Below are 16959 nucleotides of genomic sequence, written 5' to 3'. Positions count from 1 at the left end.
AGCAACCACATGGTGGCTCACAACCATATGTAATGTCCTCTTCTGGTGCATCTGAAGACGGCAACAGTGTACTCACATACATAAAATAAATAAATAAATCTTAAAAAAAAAAAAACAAACCAAACGAAAACCCAGGTCAGTTCGCTGCCAAGATGCAGCACTTGGAAAGAGTGGCCTCCTACGTCACGGGTTCCTTCTGTGTGTGCAGGACTTAGGTTTTACCTTGAATGCCCATTCACAGTGGCAGAACTGGCTACGGGCCATCAGTGGGCTGCTCCTCCTACTCGGATGTCAAAGACTGTAGTGGTCAGTTTTCTGTATTAACTTGGCACCCAGGTATTTGGTTCAGTGCACACAGATGTTGCTGTAGAGTGTTTTTGTTTTTTGCTTTTTTTTTTTTTTTATAAAGACGAGATTACCATTTAGATTTAGCCAAGGAATAAACCTGGAGGGCCAGACATAACCTTCAAACACCTACAGAGAGGAGTTTTCTTTCTTTTCTTTACAAAGAAGCAAAAAAAAAAAATACACACAGAAAAAATTTTTTATCTTCAACAAATGTTGCTGGTCAAGCTGGGTCAGAATGATAACACAACCATGTACAGGACTCAACTCCAAAGGGATCATTCATCTCAACCTAAGACGGGCTACTCTGAGTCCTACGGATGATAGGTTTGAATTCCTAGGCACAGGGGAGGACTCGCTGAACAGGATCCCAGTGGCACAGGCGACAAAGCCCAACAGTAAATGGGACCTCCCAAAGCTAAACAGCTTCTGCACAGCAGAAACTACCATCACTCAGACAAAGACCTTCACGGACTATACGTCTGACAGAGAGTTAATATCTAGGATGTATAAAGAGCTACGAAACAAAAACGAATCCCCAGAACACAGAAATGACCCGGTTAAAAAGTAAAATGCAGAATTAAACAGAGTTCTCAAGAGGCAAAACAGTGGCGGAGGAACATTTCGCAAGATGTTCAACATCCTGGGCCATCAGGGAAAGAGAAATTAAGACCACTTCGAGACCTCACCGTTCGCCAGTCAGAATGGCCAAGAGCAATAAAACAAACGACAGCACGTGCTAGGCAGGATGCAGGGAAAGGGGAAACCTCCATTGCTGGTGGGAGTGCAAAGCAGTAGAGCCACTATGGAAGTCAGGGTGGCAGTTCCTCAAACAGGCGAGAACAGCTCTATCACCAGAGCCAGCTCTGCCGCTTGGATATACGCGAAGGACTCTACATTCTCCTACAGGGACACCTGCTCACCCTCGTTCATCGCTGCTCTATTCGCGATAGCCAGACAGCGGAAGCAGCATAGCTGTCCATCAACGGGTGGAGAATGGAAATGCAGTACACTTACACTAGGGAATATTACTCGGCCGTTAACAAAAACGCAATTATGAAGTTTGCAGATAAACGAGTGGAGCTTGAAGCAACCATCGTGAGTGAGGTAATCCGGATGCAGAAGGACAAACATCGCATTCCTCTGACATGTAGATGAGACCTTCGAAGCTTTAGATGCGGGTGTTTTGTTTAGAATATCCACAGAGGTTAGAGATGGGGCCCATACTCTTCTGTTGTCTGACTAACTCTGTGCCCACACTGCTCCATTGTCAGTAGGCTTTTCCAGGTGTCTCTGTGGGTGGCACTCCTCTGGCTTGCCCAACTCTCTCCTGCCTCCATCAGCAAATGCCCTTCCCTTCCCTGTTGCCTCACCACTTAGCGCTGGGGCCAGGGGCTGCCACTGTCCTTGACTCTGTTCTTTCCTCTACTGGTTCTCATCACGACAGCAGCAGGATACCGTCAGCTCTAGAGCTCTCCCTATAGCAGTGCCAAGGCTGGTCACTTTCCTGCTCTGTCTCCTCCAGACTGAGGACAGCTTGGAGATGAGACATACAGTCAGAAGCCACGAGGACTCCCTGCCTGTGGTCAATGGAAGAACCAGGAAGTCAGCCATCTACTGTACCATCTACTGTTGGTAGTGCCAAACGCGTGTCACTTCGAGCTGTACTCCTACCAGAGTGCAAGGTGCAAGGCTCCCAGCACAGGGAGAGCAGGGTCCTGGGAAAAGCTATGCATGGCCCTTGGCATGAGTAGGATGTAGGGGAACCTGCACCAGGGGCACAGGTCAGACAGAGGGCCCTGCTACACAGCAGGACCAGAGTTAACGGTGCTATTCTGTTTGCCAAAACAGCTAAAGAGATGGTTCCCAGTGTTTCCCCATAAAAATGATAAATGTTGAAGACGGACATTCTAAATATCTGATAGGATCATTCCCTAGAGTGTGCGTGACAGCGTATCCCATAAATTTGTGCAATCATATGTGGAACTAAAACTGAAAGAAAACTTCAAAAAGGGGGAGGTAGGGAGGGGAGACCCCGCCTCTCCCCCTCCCAGCTTCAAGTTCATCTCAAGTTTGCAATGCGAATTTAAATTTAACGTTTTGTGTGAACTATATAAAGCCAACAAAAGTTCCTGCTCTTCCATAGCTTTATTGCAGGCTTGGTAATATGTTTGAGTAAACCCTTTCTCTTGAAATAACAACAACAACAAAAATGCCTGTATCTGAGTGTCTAAGAAACGACCGAGAGAATCATTTTCAGCATCTGCAACAGGAACCAGGAATGGAGGGTAGAGATATCCCAGGCACTCACCGGCCCTCTGCCTGTGGCCTTCAGATGAAGCCCGAGAGTCCTGCAATCCTGAGGCTGTTCCACAGGCAAGGCAACAGAGGCTCATGGGGCAGATGTCACTCACCCAAGGTGTCGGTGCTCCTAGGTAGTGGAGAGAGGACCCCAGGTAACTTCAAGGGACATCAAAGTCATATCACAGAGGCAGAAAGGGACACACCTTTCCAGTCACTCAACACATGCCCTGTGTGTCAGGCATTACCAGGCTTGCAGCAGTGAGCAATCCAAGCCACAATGGATATACAGTGTAGCTAGTCGGGGTGGGTGGGGAATATACAGTGTAGCTAGTCAGGGTGGGTGGGGTCAGGTTGCTGGTCCAGGATCAGAGGCAGCAGAGGGAAGAGGAGGAGGAAGCCTGCCCCATCCTTGTGGGGTGGAGCCAAGGGCACAGCTGGAAAGAGCTGAGCCCATCAGTGTGGGGGCCTGGGACAGGCAAATAAGACTGAAGAGGGAAGGGAGAATTTATTCTTTGTGGGGAGTGTGTGGTAGAGGTATTTTTAGGATGGGCCGCTCTTCCCATTACCCTAAAACCCCTCCTTGTGGGGAAGAGGAGGTGGCACTAGATGATTTCGGGGGGTCAGCTGGCACCCTCTGCAGAGGAGGAAGTGGCTCCAGGCATTGTCCTTGGACTAGGGCCCTGGGTATTTGACCCAGGCCAGGCTCCTGCCAGCCACTTCCCTTTTGGGACCGGAGCCTACTGCCACCCCCCTACCCTCTGCCACATCCCCACTCTCCCTTCAGAATGACCTGAAAGGAAGGTTTATAGAGGAAAAGGAATGAAAAGGATCCTATTTAACAGCACACACTGGGCGGAGGGACTTCCTGACAGGAACCGGTGTGGAAACCAGGCCCAGCCTGGCCATGGAAAACTGGTTTGGCTCAGGACCGGCCAGAGTGGACGGGGACCTCGGGCAGCTGTACATCGCAATTAAACTGGCCTCGTCCAAGTCCACTTTCCTTCTCGCACCCCCGAGGCAGGCAGACACTATAATAATCTGTATACCACAGGGCGAGGAAGGTACCATTTCCTTTAAATCCGGAGAAGGGGAAATCAGCCTCATTGAGGTCACAGAGACACGGACAGCAAATCGAGAGCAGATGCAGGCAGTTGAGCAGGCCAGAGAGCAGAGCGGCTGCCACCAGGCGCCCAGCCTGAGTCACCCGGGTGGGGAGGGCAGGCGGTGGTGGGCAGGGCTGGCTATCTTTACTCCCCTGCTTGGGTGTGGACTGCATGAAACAATGCAAACAGAAGAGTCCTCGGGGCTGGGGCAGGCACAGGGTTGGGACTGGCACGGGGCCGGGCAGGTACCGACAGGATCTTGGCAGTCTGTTCTTAAGACCCAAGAATTACAACAGGCCCTGAATCCAAAGGGGGAAGACCTTTTCCTCCCCTGCCATGCTTGCCCGCACCCACCCCGGTCGATCGTCCAGTGCTAAGCCTGGCTGCAGCCAGCTGTCCAGGTCCCCAGGCCTGGTCCTCACCACCTTTCTTTAAAAGCCGGGTTGACCAGTGGCTGTCAGGAAAGGTCTGCTGTGGGCAGTTCAGCCCCTGCATAGCTCCACTGGGCTTCCAGGCCACACTGTGGTAATGCCTCATCCTTCCTCCTAGGTTCTCCTTGCCTCTCCGCTTGGCCTCCTGCAGTCTCCAACAGAAACAAACGTTGCTTCCCTAGGGCCTAGACTCTCTGCAGCCCTGCCAGGCCCCTTCATTCACCTCAGCCCTTTCCAAATCCTCTTCCACCCATGTCAGTCTTCTGGGAGCCACTCTTTCATCTATGTGACACTGTCCCTTGGAGCGTGAGCTTTCAGGAGCAAGATTCTCCTGTGTCACTGGCCCTCCTGCCCTTCAGTTATCACGTAACAGAGGAGGACCACTGGGCACTGGGGTGACCCGTGCAGAGCACTGTGCTTTAGAATACTTTAAAACCACATGCTCCATGCATCAGGGCTGCCTCAGGAACATTCTTGTGTCAGGAGGAGAGCTGACAGGATGGTTTGCGATGAGTGATTTTATTTTTTAGCACCCTTGGACCTTCCAGTGGTGGAAGGGAAGGGAGAGTGTCGGCGTTTCCCCCAAGGCCCTCCCCATGGCAAACACAGAGCTCTTTACCCTGAAGGCAGAGACGGCAGGAAGAGGAGACTTGATCTCAGAAGACTCCAAGCCCAGAACTCATGCTGGTCCAGTGACACTTTTCTGATGGGTCACACAGTAGCAGACACAGTTCCCCCTTTTCGTTAGTCTCAAATTTCCTTTAACCCTTTGATTCCTCTTATTAATTAAACTTAGATCAAAATAGCCCTCCATTAAAGTGTTTAAAGGGGAGGAAGGCAGCACAGGTATGGGGGAGGAAAGGAGTCTGGCATCATCTCCAGCCTCAGCTGGCTCTACCCTGGCCCCTCCAACCCTGTAGTGTTGTGGGAATGGTCAGGAAGAGGTACCTGTGTATCGTACATAGACACTCATGTGTGCTGCCACAGGTTGGAGGCTGGATAGCTTACTGGACAGGCTTTGGTTTTCCCCAACAACTCTCCCTTCCAAGTTCCACCCTGCTCCATGGGAACCAAAACAAAAGTCCCAGAGAGGCCCCCAAGTGTCAGAGGCAGCCTGCTGCATTTCTGTCCATGGAGGCTGGCAACGTGGCCAAGGGCTTCTAGTCCTGCGCCCAACATGAAGCAAATTGCAAGCCGCAGCAGCTAATCTGAAGAGGAAGAACATTCGAGAAACTCCTCCTCAAGATCTGAGGCTTGGACATCCAGAGAACCCTAAACAGCTCCTTTCACCCCACTGTGGGCTTGGTTGAGAAGGCTGAGAAGCTGTAGCTCTGGGTTGGTTTGCCTGATGGCCCATTCAGGGGGACTGAGACCCTCAGCTTTGCCTGATGCAGGTGGCTCCCTTCTGCCTTTTCAAGCCTTAGTTTTGTCCTCTCTGCCATCTGAATGAGAGAATGGCAGAGTTAAACGGAGGGGCCCACCTGGCCCCGTGACTAATCCCTCAGCACCTGCAGAAATCAGAAGCACGGCTGGTGACGCCCATCCTCCCTAATGCTCTCTGGAGCCCCAGCTCTCCTAGAGTGAACACATAACTCATCCATCTCCGAGCCCTGAGAGGGGCCTGGCATGCAGGCCTAGAAATACCGTCTCCCCTTCCCCCTCCTTGCACCTGCTAGGCAAATTCAACAAACACTTGTGGGATAGCTGGTGAAACCAGAAGCCAGCACCCAGAGGCTCATTGTGCTTCTACCTCAGGTAAATCACGACTCAGTGTCCTTGTGATGGTTCTGTAATGGCCAGGGCACAGTAAGCACCAAATATTTGTAGAGCGAATGAAGGAAATCAAACATTAACACCCTGTTTTGTTTTGTATTATCTATTCTGGAAAGGGAGGGGCCGGTTATTCCAGCTCAGAGCTTCAAGGCACTGGGCAGACCAAAGGGTGAGGGTGAATGGGCTGGTGGGGGGGAGATGCAGGCCTGGGTGCTTGCCACTTGCTAACTGTCCCTTCCTGGCTGTTACCACTTCCCTCCCAAAAGAAGGGGGGACCTGGTTGGCTCTGGGGAGTTCTGGTGACCCAGAAGAGAGCAGCCTGGCTCCCCTAGGCCCACACCATAGCAACTATGGGGGGATGTATAGACTTAAGCCCCACTTTGTGGGCTGTCCGTACGCGTACCTCTGGACTGTGGTCCAGGTTGTGCTACTTGGTGGGACACTATGGAGGCCCCTGGACCTCATGGCTGATAGCCTCTAGGGGATGGAGGGAAAAGGCTCCATTTCCTCTTCAAGAGCGATCTGGTTCCAGTGCTTCCTACATATCTTTGCAGTGGAACAGCAAGCCCAGCCAGGTGGTGTGATTGTCCCTCAGGCACAGGACAGAGATGCCAAGCGTGTCTGTGTTTCAATGTCTTTACAGCAGCCCTAATGGGAGAGCACAGGCCCATTTGATGGATGAGTACACCGAGACTCAGGGGTTGAGTGCCCAGAGCGGATGATAGCTTTGGCTCTGGAGCCGCATATCTACCGTACCCCACCCCACCCCCACCCCGAAAGGCAAAGGCAGCTAAAGGAATGAAGTCGGGCCTAGAAACCAGGCCCTGGGCCCAGATCTGAATTTCACAAGTTGGGTGAACTTGCCTTACTGAATCTCAAGGTTCCTAAAGTCAAAGTGGAGGCCAATGTAGCAAGAAATTCCCAGAGCTGGGGCAACCCGAACACTAGAACATTGTTCTTCATGACTGGTATAGGGACCTCCATATACAGAACAATTGAAAGGATTTTCCTCCCCCCCATCTCTCTCTCTCTCTCTCTCTCTCTCTCTCTCTCTCTCTCTCTCTCTCTCTCTCTGTGTGTGTGTGTGTGTGTGTGTGTGTGTGTGTGTGTGTGTGTGTGTGTGCGTGTACGCCAGAAGTCAGTGGTCGAATGTGTTTCCCAAGCATCCTTTTCCGTCCCTGGGTCTGTCACGGAACCTAGAGCTTGCTGATGGCCAGCCTGCCTGAGTTTATAGACCTAATAAACTCTAGGGATCTGCTTTCTACCACTCCGTCACCGGAGTTAGACACCTGCCACCATGCATGACTTTTAGGTGGGAGCAGGGGATCTGAACCTGGTTCTCATGCTTGCACAGTGAGCATCTTACCACCTGAGCCGTCTCCCTAGCCAGTGAAGCAGAGGTCATCTATCGCCCTTCACTCTGCTCATGATGTGCCCTGATGCTTTCTACTCTGTTCTGATTTTCTTTCTTTCCTTTTCAGAGCTGGAGGCCATTGCCTGCCGGATCAATCAAATGGCCGGTAAGAGGATAACATGTGCAGCCGGAAGAACACTGTCTTACAGTACAGACTCTGTGTGGCTCTCCGGTGCTAACGTGAGGGGTTGGCACTTTGAAGCACCAAACCTGCTTTCTTGTCTGCTCAGCATCCATTCATCCTCGCTGTAACCCTCATTGTTCCTGAGTCCTCATTGTCCACCTACATTTACACATACACACACACACACACATACACACACACACAAACACACACATACACACATACACACATACACATACAATACACACACATATACACACATAGTCACACATATACAATACACACACACACACACACACACGTCTTTCCATGGAAGGTCACTTTGGAGTCGGCAGGGGCAGGAGGAAGGGGGAAAGAATGCAGAACGCAGGTCAGAGTTTGCCTCTGACCCCTTTAATAGATCCCACTCCATAGGCTGACTGCTGACACGGAAATTTCTCTATTAGAACTGAACACTTCTCAGTAATAGAATTTGTCCTAACAGGGCTTTAGTATCCAATCTAGTAGTGAAAACATTTCGAAGCTCTGAAAAAATGAAATCAAGAAGTTCCTCTGGCTACGAATGCTCCGGCAGGAGGGCATTAACTCTATTGTCCCTTCTGATGAAATTATAAAGAGCCTAATTCTACCTTGTTTTCTCTTCATATACTCTCCTAAAGAAAGAAAGTGTTCTGAAGCTGATGGCAGGGAACCTGAATCCCACATAGCACACTGTGAATGATGTTGGCTGAGGTAAGGTAGTCGTTCTCCTCGGGGTCACCTCGGGGACAGCCTCACATCTCTTTTCTCACTAAGTGTCTGTACAAGGGACTTTCTGGAATCTTCCATGTGATGGAGCCTCCCCTGTAACTAGCTTCTGTTGTCTACACACCTGAGTTGCTGTCCCAGTGGGCTGAAGTGTGTTGGTGCACACGTGTGCAAGGGAGCATGTCCCTCGCTTAGAGCAGACAGAAAAGGAAGTGAGCAATCTTGGGACCTTTGATCTTGGGAAGAAGAGAGGCCAGGACCAGCCGGCGAGGAATGAGATCAGGAATGAGATCATGTCAGTGATGGCAGTCCTCTCCCAATGTATGAGTTGCAGGGTCTCTACTTGTTATGTGAGTACACCCAACAGCTTTCATGTACCTTTTTATATCACTTGTCCTATTATGAATCGTAATGTAAATATCTGCTATGCAGATTATTTGGTATGTGACTCCTGTGAAAGGGTTGTTTGACCCCCAAAGCATTTTGACCCACAGGTTGAGAACCCCTGCTCTAACTTCTTCCTATTGATCCCCAAACCTCCCCAAACTGGTTGAGGCCCATGATTCCACAGTTCAGCCTTCTTCCCTCTGGTCTAATGCAAACCTGTAGTCTAGAATACCAGCCCCCTGCAGTCTAGCCTCCTGGAGAATCCCAGCTCCTGGGAGTGGTGTCATGAAGCCTTATCAGTCAAGAACATCTGGGGACAGGGAGGTTCATTCTAATCGTACCAGGTGAGCTCAATGGCCTTCCTACTAGCCATCCTCTGCTGGGACTTTTGGGGTAAAACGAAGAAGAGGAATGTGAGCCCTCTCCAAGAAGTTGGGGTCTCCCCCAAGAGCAGGCTTTGGAGCTGGAAAGGGAACTACTGAAGAGAGAAAAGGAGAAGGGGAAGGAGAAGGTCCCTTACCCAAGCATGCTTAGCCTCCTCCTGTGCATGCCCATAGAGGCATCATCTCTCCCTGCAGGATTTTCCCACCAAGGAAATCTATTACAGGTATGTTTGCACTGCGAGACTGGTATGAACCAACAGGGAATGAGGAAGGTGGCCCAGACCACTGTCTACCCTACTTTCTAGCTGGTAAGCTTCGTGATCTTTCCAAGACTTTTAACGTGAAGGGGTGCTGAATTTTGTCAAGTGCTTTCTCAGCATCTAATTAAATGATCATGTGGTTTCTTTCTTTGAGTTTGTTTATATAGTGGATTACGTTGATGGATTTCTGTCTATTGAGCCATTCTTGTATCCCTGGGATGAAGCCTACTTGATCATGATGGATGATTGTTTTGATGTGTTCTCGAATTCAGTTTGCAAGAATTTTATTTACATCAATATTCATAAGGGGAATTGGTCTAAAGTTCTGTTTTTGTTGGGTCTCTCTCTCTCTCTCTCTCTCTCTCTCTCTCTGTGTGTGTATGTGTGTGTGTGTACTTTAAGTATAAGTTCAATTGTGGTTTCATACAATGAATTAGCTAGTGGTCCCTCTGTTTCAAGTTTGTGGAGTAGTTTGAAGAGTATTGGTATTAGGTTTTCTTTGAAGGTCTGATATAATTCTGCACTAAACCCATCTGGTTCTGGGCTATTTTCTTTGGGGGTGGAGGGGGTTGGGAGACTTTTAATGACTGCTTCTATTTCTTTAGGGATTATGGGACTGTTTAGATGGTTTATCGGATCCTGATTTAGCTTTGGTACCTGGTATCAAAAAGAACTGTCTAGAAAATTGTCCATTTCATCCAGATTTTCCAGTTTTGTTGAGTATAGGCTTTTTTGTAGTAGGATCTAATGATGTTTTTTATTTCCTCAGTTTCTGTTGTTATGTCTCCCTTAATACTGTCTCTATGCCCTCTGGTAGGTCTGGCTAAGGGTTTATCTATCTTGTTGATTTTCTCAAAAAACCAGCTCCTGGTTTTGTTGATTCTTTTTTTTTTTTTTTTTTTTTTTTTGGTTCTTTTTTTTCAGAGCTGGGGACCGAACCCAGGGCCTTGCGCTTCCTAGGTAAGCGCTCTACCACTGAGCTAAATCCCCAGCCCGGTTTTGTTGATTCTTTGTATAGTTCTTTTTGTTTCTACTTGATTTCCACCCAGGGTTGGATTATTTCCTCCATCTACTCCTTTTGTGTGTATTTGCTTCTTTTTGTTCTGGTGCTTTCAAGGTACTAGTGTATGCTCTCTTCAGTTTCTTTTTGGAGGCACTCAGAGCTATGAGTTTTCCTCTTAGCATTGCTTTCATTGAGTAGACTATTGTTTAACTTCCATGTGTATGTGGGCTTTTTGTTGTTTTTGTTAGTCCTTGGTGCTCTGATAGGATGCATGGGATTATTTCAATATTCTTGTATATGTTGAGGTTGTTTTGTAACTGATTATATGGTCAATTTTGGAGAAAGTACCATGAGGTGCTGAGAAGAAGGTATATTCTTTTGTTTTAGGATTAAATGTTCTATAGATAACTGTTAAATCCATTTGGTTCATAACTTCTGTTAGTTTCATTGTGTCTCTTTTTAGTTTCTATTTTCATGACCTGTCCATTGATGAGAGTAGGGTGTTGAAGTCTTCCACTATTATTGTGTGAGTTGCAATGTGTGCTTCGAACTCCAGTAAAGTTTCTTTTTATGAATGTAGGTGCATTTGGAGCATAGGTGTTCAGAAGTGAGAGTTCATCTTGGTAGATTTTTCCTTTGATGATTATGAAGTGTCCTTTCTTATCTTTTTTGATAACTTTTGTTTGAAAGTCGATTTTATTCAATATTAGAATGGCTACTCCAGCTTGTTTCTTAGGACCATTTGCTTGGAAAATTTTTTTCCAGCCTTTTACTCTGAGGTACTGTCTGTCTTTGTCACTGAGATGTGTTTGTTGTATGCAGCAAAATACTGGGTCATGTTTATGGATCCAGTCTGTTAGTCTATGTCTTTTTATTGGGGGAATTGAGTCCATTGATGTTGAGAGATATTAAGGAAAAGTGATTGTTGCTTCCTGTTATTTTTGTTGTTAGAGGTGGAATAATTTTTGTGTGGCTATCTTCTTTTGGGTTTGCTGAAAGAAGATTACTTTCTTACTTTTTCTAGGGTGTAGTTTCCCTCCTTATGTTGGAGTTTTCCATCTCTTATCCTTTGTAGGGCTGGATTTATGGAAAAAATATTGTGTAAATTTGGTTTTGTCATGGAATATCTTGGTTTCTTCATCTATGTTATCCACTCTCTCCCCTCTCTCCCTACCTATTCAATACACTACTCAAAGTCCTAGCCAGAGCAATTAGACAACAAAGAAGGTCGAAGGGATACAAATTAGAAAGGATACTTAAGTGACCCCAAAAGTTCCACCAGAGAACTACTAAACCTGATAAACAACTTCAGCAAGTGGCTGGATATAAAATTAACTCAAGCAAATCAGTAGCCTTCCTCTACTCAAAGGATAAGCAGGTGGAAAAAGAAAGTAGGAAAATGACAGCCTTTACAATAGTCACAAATAACATAAAATACCTCGGTGTGACTCTAACCAAGCAAGTGAAAGATCTGTATGACAAGAACTTCAAGTCTCTGAAGAAAGAAATGGAAGAGGATCTCAGGAGATGGAAAGACCTCCCATGCTCATGGATTGGCAGGATTAATATAGTAAAAATGACTCTCTTGCTGAAAGCTATCTACAGATTCAATGCAATTAATGAAAATTCCAACTCAATTCTCCATAGAGTTAGCAAGAGCAATTTGCAAATTCATTTGAAATAACAAAAGACCAGGATAGTGAAAACTATTCTCAACGAACTTCTGGGGGAATCACCATCCCTGACCTCAAGCTGTATTACAGAGCAATAGTGATTTTAAAAAAAACTGTATGGTATTGGTACAGAGACAAGCAGGTAGATCAATGGAATAGAATTGAAGACCCAAAAATAAACCTACACACCTATGGTCACTTGATCTTTGACAAGGAAGCTAAAACCATCCAGTGGTAAAAAGACAGCATTTTCAACAAATGGTGCTGATTCAACTGGAGGTCAACATGTAGAAGAATGCAAATCCACCCATTCTTATCTCCTTGTACAAAGCTCAAGTCCAAGTGGATCAAGGACCTCCAAATAAAACCAGCTACACTAAAACTAGTGGAAGATAAAGTGGACAAGAGACTCGAACACATGGGCACAGGGACAAATTTCCTGAACAGAACACCAATGGCTTATGCTCTAAGATCAACAATTGACAAATGGGACGTCATAAAACTGCAAAGCTTCTGTAAGGCAAAGGACAGTATCATTAGGACAAGACAGCAACCAACAGATTGGGAAAAGATCTTTACCAATCCTACATCCAATAGAGGGCTAATATCCAATATATACAAAGAACTCAAGAAGTTAGACTCCAGAGAACCAAATAACCCTATTAAAAATGGGGTACAGAGCTAAACAAAGAATTCTCATCTGTGGAATATCAAAAGGCCAAGAAGCACCTAAAGAAATGTTCAATATCCTTGGTCCTCAGGGAAATGCAAATCAAATCAACCCTGAGATTCTACCTCACACCAGTCAGAATGGCTAAGATCAAAAACTCAGGAGACAGCCAAAGCTGGTGAGGGTGTAGAGAAAGAGGAACACTCCTCCCTTGTTGATGGGATTGCAAGCTGGTACAACCACTGTGGAAATCAGTCTAGCTGTTCTTCAGAAAATTGGACATATTACTACCTGAGTACCCAGCTATACCACTCCTGGGCATATACCCAAAAGATGCTCCAACATATAACAAGGACACATGTTCCACTATGTTCATAGCAGTCTTACTTATCATAGCCAGAAGGTGGAAAGAACCCAGATGTTCCTCAACAGAGAAATGGATACAGAAAATGTGGTACATTTACACAGTGGAGTACTACTCAGCTATTAAAAATAACGACTTCATGAAATTCTTAGGTAAATGGATGGAATTAGAAAATATCCTGAGTGAGGTAACCCAGTTACAGCACACATGGTATGCACTGACTGATAAGTGGATATTAGCCCAAAAGCTTGGGATACCTAAGATACAATTCACAGACCACATGAAGCTCAAGAAGGAAGACCAAAGTGTGGATGCTTCAGTCCTTCTTAGAAGGGGGAACAAAATACTCAGGGGAGGAAAATACAGAGACAAAGAGTGGAGCAGATACTGAAGGAAAGGCTCCCAGAGACTGCCGCACCTGGGGATCCATCCCATATACAGTCACCAAACCTAGACATTACTGAGGATGCCAGGAAGTGCTTGCTGACAGGAGCCTGATATAAGCTGTCTCCTGAGAGGCTCCACCAGAGCCCTACTGATTCAGATGAGGATGCTCATAACCAACCATAGGACTGAGCATGATATCCCCAAAGGAAGAGCTAGAGAAAGGACTGAAGGAGCTGAAGGGCTTTGCAACCCCATAGGAAGAACAACAATATCAACCAACCAGGTCCCCCAGAGTTCCCAGGGGCTAAACCACCAACCAAAGAGTACACATGGAGCGACCCATGGCTCCAGTTGCACAAGTAGCAGAGGATGGGCCTTTTGGACATCAATGGGAAGAGCGGCCCTTGGTCCTGGGAAGGCTCGATACCATAGCTAGGGGAATGCCAGGGTGGGGAGCTGAGAGTGGGTGGGTGGATACCTAGAAGCAGGGGAGGGAGGATGGGATAGGGAGTTTCCGGAGGGGAAACTGGGAAAGGGGATAACATTTGAATTGTACATAAGGAGAATATCCAACAAAAAAAAAACCTTAAAACAGACAAAATCAACTTTAAAGCAGAAATTTAGAAACCTTTAAAATACCGGATTTCAATCTGCAACCTTTAAGATGGTAAGGAAATACACAAAGATATTAAAGGTATCAATGAAAGAAAGTGAAATAAGGGGTTCAGGAACCTTTAAAAAAATAAAAATAAAGAAAAAGAGCGACTTCTCAGGGTGACTAGTGTGAGCACCAGAACAGTGTCTGCCCAGGGAGGGCGCTGAGGACATCAGCTGCTGCTGTTTCCTACCACCAGCCTCTTCAAGGAAAGTAGTTACACGGACAGCTTTACTGTCGCAGTCCTTAGGAATATCCAGGGCCCTCAGTGGTCCCTCCTTTCTGTCTCCACCTGCACCAATGGGTCTTGAAGGGGAACAGGCCTCTGGTCTAGATCATGCAGAGGAGACAATGGCTGCCTCCTCTTTGTCCCCATACCTCTCTGCTCTACACAGTGCCAACTGACTCATTTCCCCACGTCACAGACTTGTTTTGCTCTTGCTCACTTTCAGTGGGTTCCCTCACGACATGAAGGGAAATGCCCCTGCCTCCCAATGAGCTGTCTCCTTTCTATTGACTCTCACTGCTGCCCAGTACATGGGGGCCATGGTGAGTCCAGCCCTGTCGCAAGGATGCTTTCTCATTAACCCTCACAATAACTTCACAGAGCAGATACCATGAGACTCAGCTTGATTAAGAAATAGGCTAAGGGGGCTGGAGAGATGGCTCAGCGGTTAAGAGCACTGACTGCTCTTCCAGAGGTCCTGAGTTCAATTCCCAGCAACCACATGGTGGCTCACAACCACCTGTAATGGGATCTGATGCCCTCTTCTGGTGTGTCTGAAGATGGCTACAGTGTACTCATGTGAATTAGAGGGGCGGGGAGGGAGGGAGAGAGGGAGAGAGAGTTAGATCAATATATCTTGAGAGAGAGTTAAATAAACTGAGAGAGCAAGAGAGAGCGAGAGAGCGAGAGAGCGAGAGAGCGAGAGAGCGAGAGAGCGAGAGAGCGAGAGAGAGAGAGAGACACGAAGGGGAGCTGGAGAGATGACTCAGAAATGAAGAATATTTTCTGATTGCAGTGTTGCCAGAACACACACACAGAGTTGCTAATAACTGTTTGCAAGTCCAGTCCTGAGGATCCATATTATCTTCTGGCCTCTGCAGGTAGTACATGGTCTTGGTGTATAGACATACAAGCAGGCAAAACACTTAGACATGTAAAATCATTTTTAAAAAGTGTGTGTGTCTCTGTGTGTGTGTGTGTGTGTGTGTGTGTGTGTGTGTGTGTGTGTGTGTGTGTTGGGGGGGACTCAAGGTCACACAGCGAGATGGAGCTTGAACTGAACTCCAGAAGCTAGATTCGACAGCTTTTCCTCTACTATCTCAGGAGTCCGTGACACACGAGACTGACATAACAGGTTTTAAACTCTGAGAACACGTATTTCCCATCTTGTTTGGGTGTGTGCTGTTATCCCTGTTGCTCTCAAACAATAATGTAACAATAATCTCCCCTTGTTAAGTGCCGACTCCACGCGAGGCACAGCACTGAAGCGTTAACATGTGTTTCTCTCCAGAGTTCCTCCTAACTATTCTGAAGAGAGAGAAAAAAAAAAAAAAAAACAACCTCAAATTATCCTCCCTTTTCAGATAAGGATAAGGAGACAGTTAGAAATATCAAGGGACCAAACCAGGACTGTCAAATAACTAGTGGGAGACGTTGGGACCAACCTGGAGTCTCCCGGTGCCGGCCTTAGCCCCTCAGCCTGGACTTAGTTATGAAGGGCCCACTGTACTCCCAGGTCTGGAACCTGAAGGCAAAGAACATATTTAATTCTGGAAATGAAAGCAAGAAGGTTTAGAATGTTCCAGTGTGCTCTAGTGACCAGGAAAGACACTGGCTTTTCTATGTGATGGGTCACTCCAAAGGAAAGAGCGGACCTCATGCCTCCTTGCTGCCCCTGGGGCAGAGGTTGCAGATCTTTCACACCCATGATATGCTGTGTTTTTATCCCCATCCTTCTGCCCCTTCTTGGATTTTACTCACAGTGGCTTGGGCTGTGACACTGCCTGGCACTCACTGACACGGGACCCTGGCTCAGAGACTGATGAGTCCCAGAGTACTGGTGTGCTTTCCCGGGTTTTTCTCCTTTTCTCCAAAACAGCTTTAAGATTTCTCCCACATTACTTCATTCTTTCCCTTCTGTGTTTTAAGCTTGTACCTCTTGAAGAGACCTAAACCATAGATTTATATGAGTCTGCAGATGTCTCAGTCTGTGTGATGGCTGCCATCAGTATCCTCGCTCAGGCTTTCCTCTGAAATCCACCTTCAGTCAGGGGCTGATGGATGGTCTGAGCGAAGGCTACAGGGATGAGTCTTAGGAAGCGAGGTGGTTTGGGTAAGAATGGCCCCCACAAGCTCATACATTTGAATGTTCGGTAACCAGGGAGCGAAGCTCTTTGAAAGGATTAGAAGGATGAAGAGGTGTGGCTTTGTTGGAGGAGGTGTGTCACTGAAGCCTGAGCTCTGAGGTTTCGGAAACCCATGCCATTCCCAGTCTCCCAGTCAGAGTCAGTCAGTCAGTCAGTCAGTCTCTCTCTCTCTCTCTCTCTCTCTCTCTCTCTCTCTCTCTCTCCCTGTTTGCTTGCAGGGATCAGGATATAATGCTCTCAGCTGCAGGACCATGCCTGTCTGCATGCTGCCATGCTCCCCACCATAATGATAATAGACTAACCTTATGAACAGTAGGCAACTCCCCAATGAAATGTCTTCCCTTGTAAGAGACAGGACAGTGGCTAAGACAGGAATCGAGACCGGAAAGACACAAAGTTGTGACCTGTGACTTCTTATGGCCTTGCCCTCTAACAGAACTCAAAGAATCCATGTCCAGGAAAAGAGGTCCTGCCCAGTGTGCGTTCCCATCTGCTGCCCCATAGGCCCACACCCTACCCTGCGATTTACAGCCTCATACTCTCCAGGTACTTGTTTCCACCAA

The 16959-nt window shown here is 47.2% G+C and overlaps 1 protein-coding gene across 7 annotated transcripts in view; it reads right to left on the bottom strand.

Annotated features, from left to right (window-relative positions):
* The window catches only part of Zbtb7c (zinc finger and BTB domain containing 7C), a 329246-nt gene that overhangs the window by 35782 nt on the left and 276505 nt on the right, over positions 1–16959 (bottom strand). The window contains exon 4 of one of the 7 annotated variants that reach the window (XM_039097092.2): positions 2657–2776. The exons of the other annotated variants lie outside the window; for them this stretch is intronic. The gene's annotated coding sequence lies outside the window, so the exon portion shown is untranslated. The remainder of the gene's footprint in view (positions 1–2656; positions 2777–16959) is intronic. 7 annotated transcript variants of the gene reach the window in all.

This window comes from Rattus norvegicus, chromosome 18 (genome assembly GCF_036323735.1).
Source record: "Rattus norvegicus strain BN/NHsdMcwi chromosome 18, GRCr8, whole genome shotgun sequence".
Taxonomy (NCBI): Eukaryota; Metazoa; Chordata; class Mammalia; order Rodentia; family Muridae; genus Rattus; species Rattus norvegicus.
This window is presented reverse-complemented; position numbering and strand designations above follow the sequence as displayed.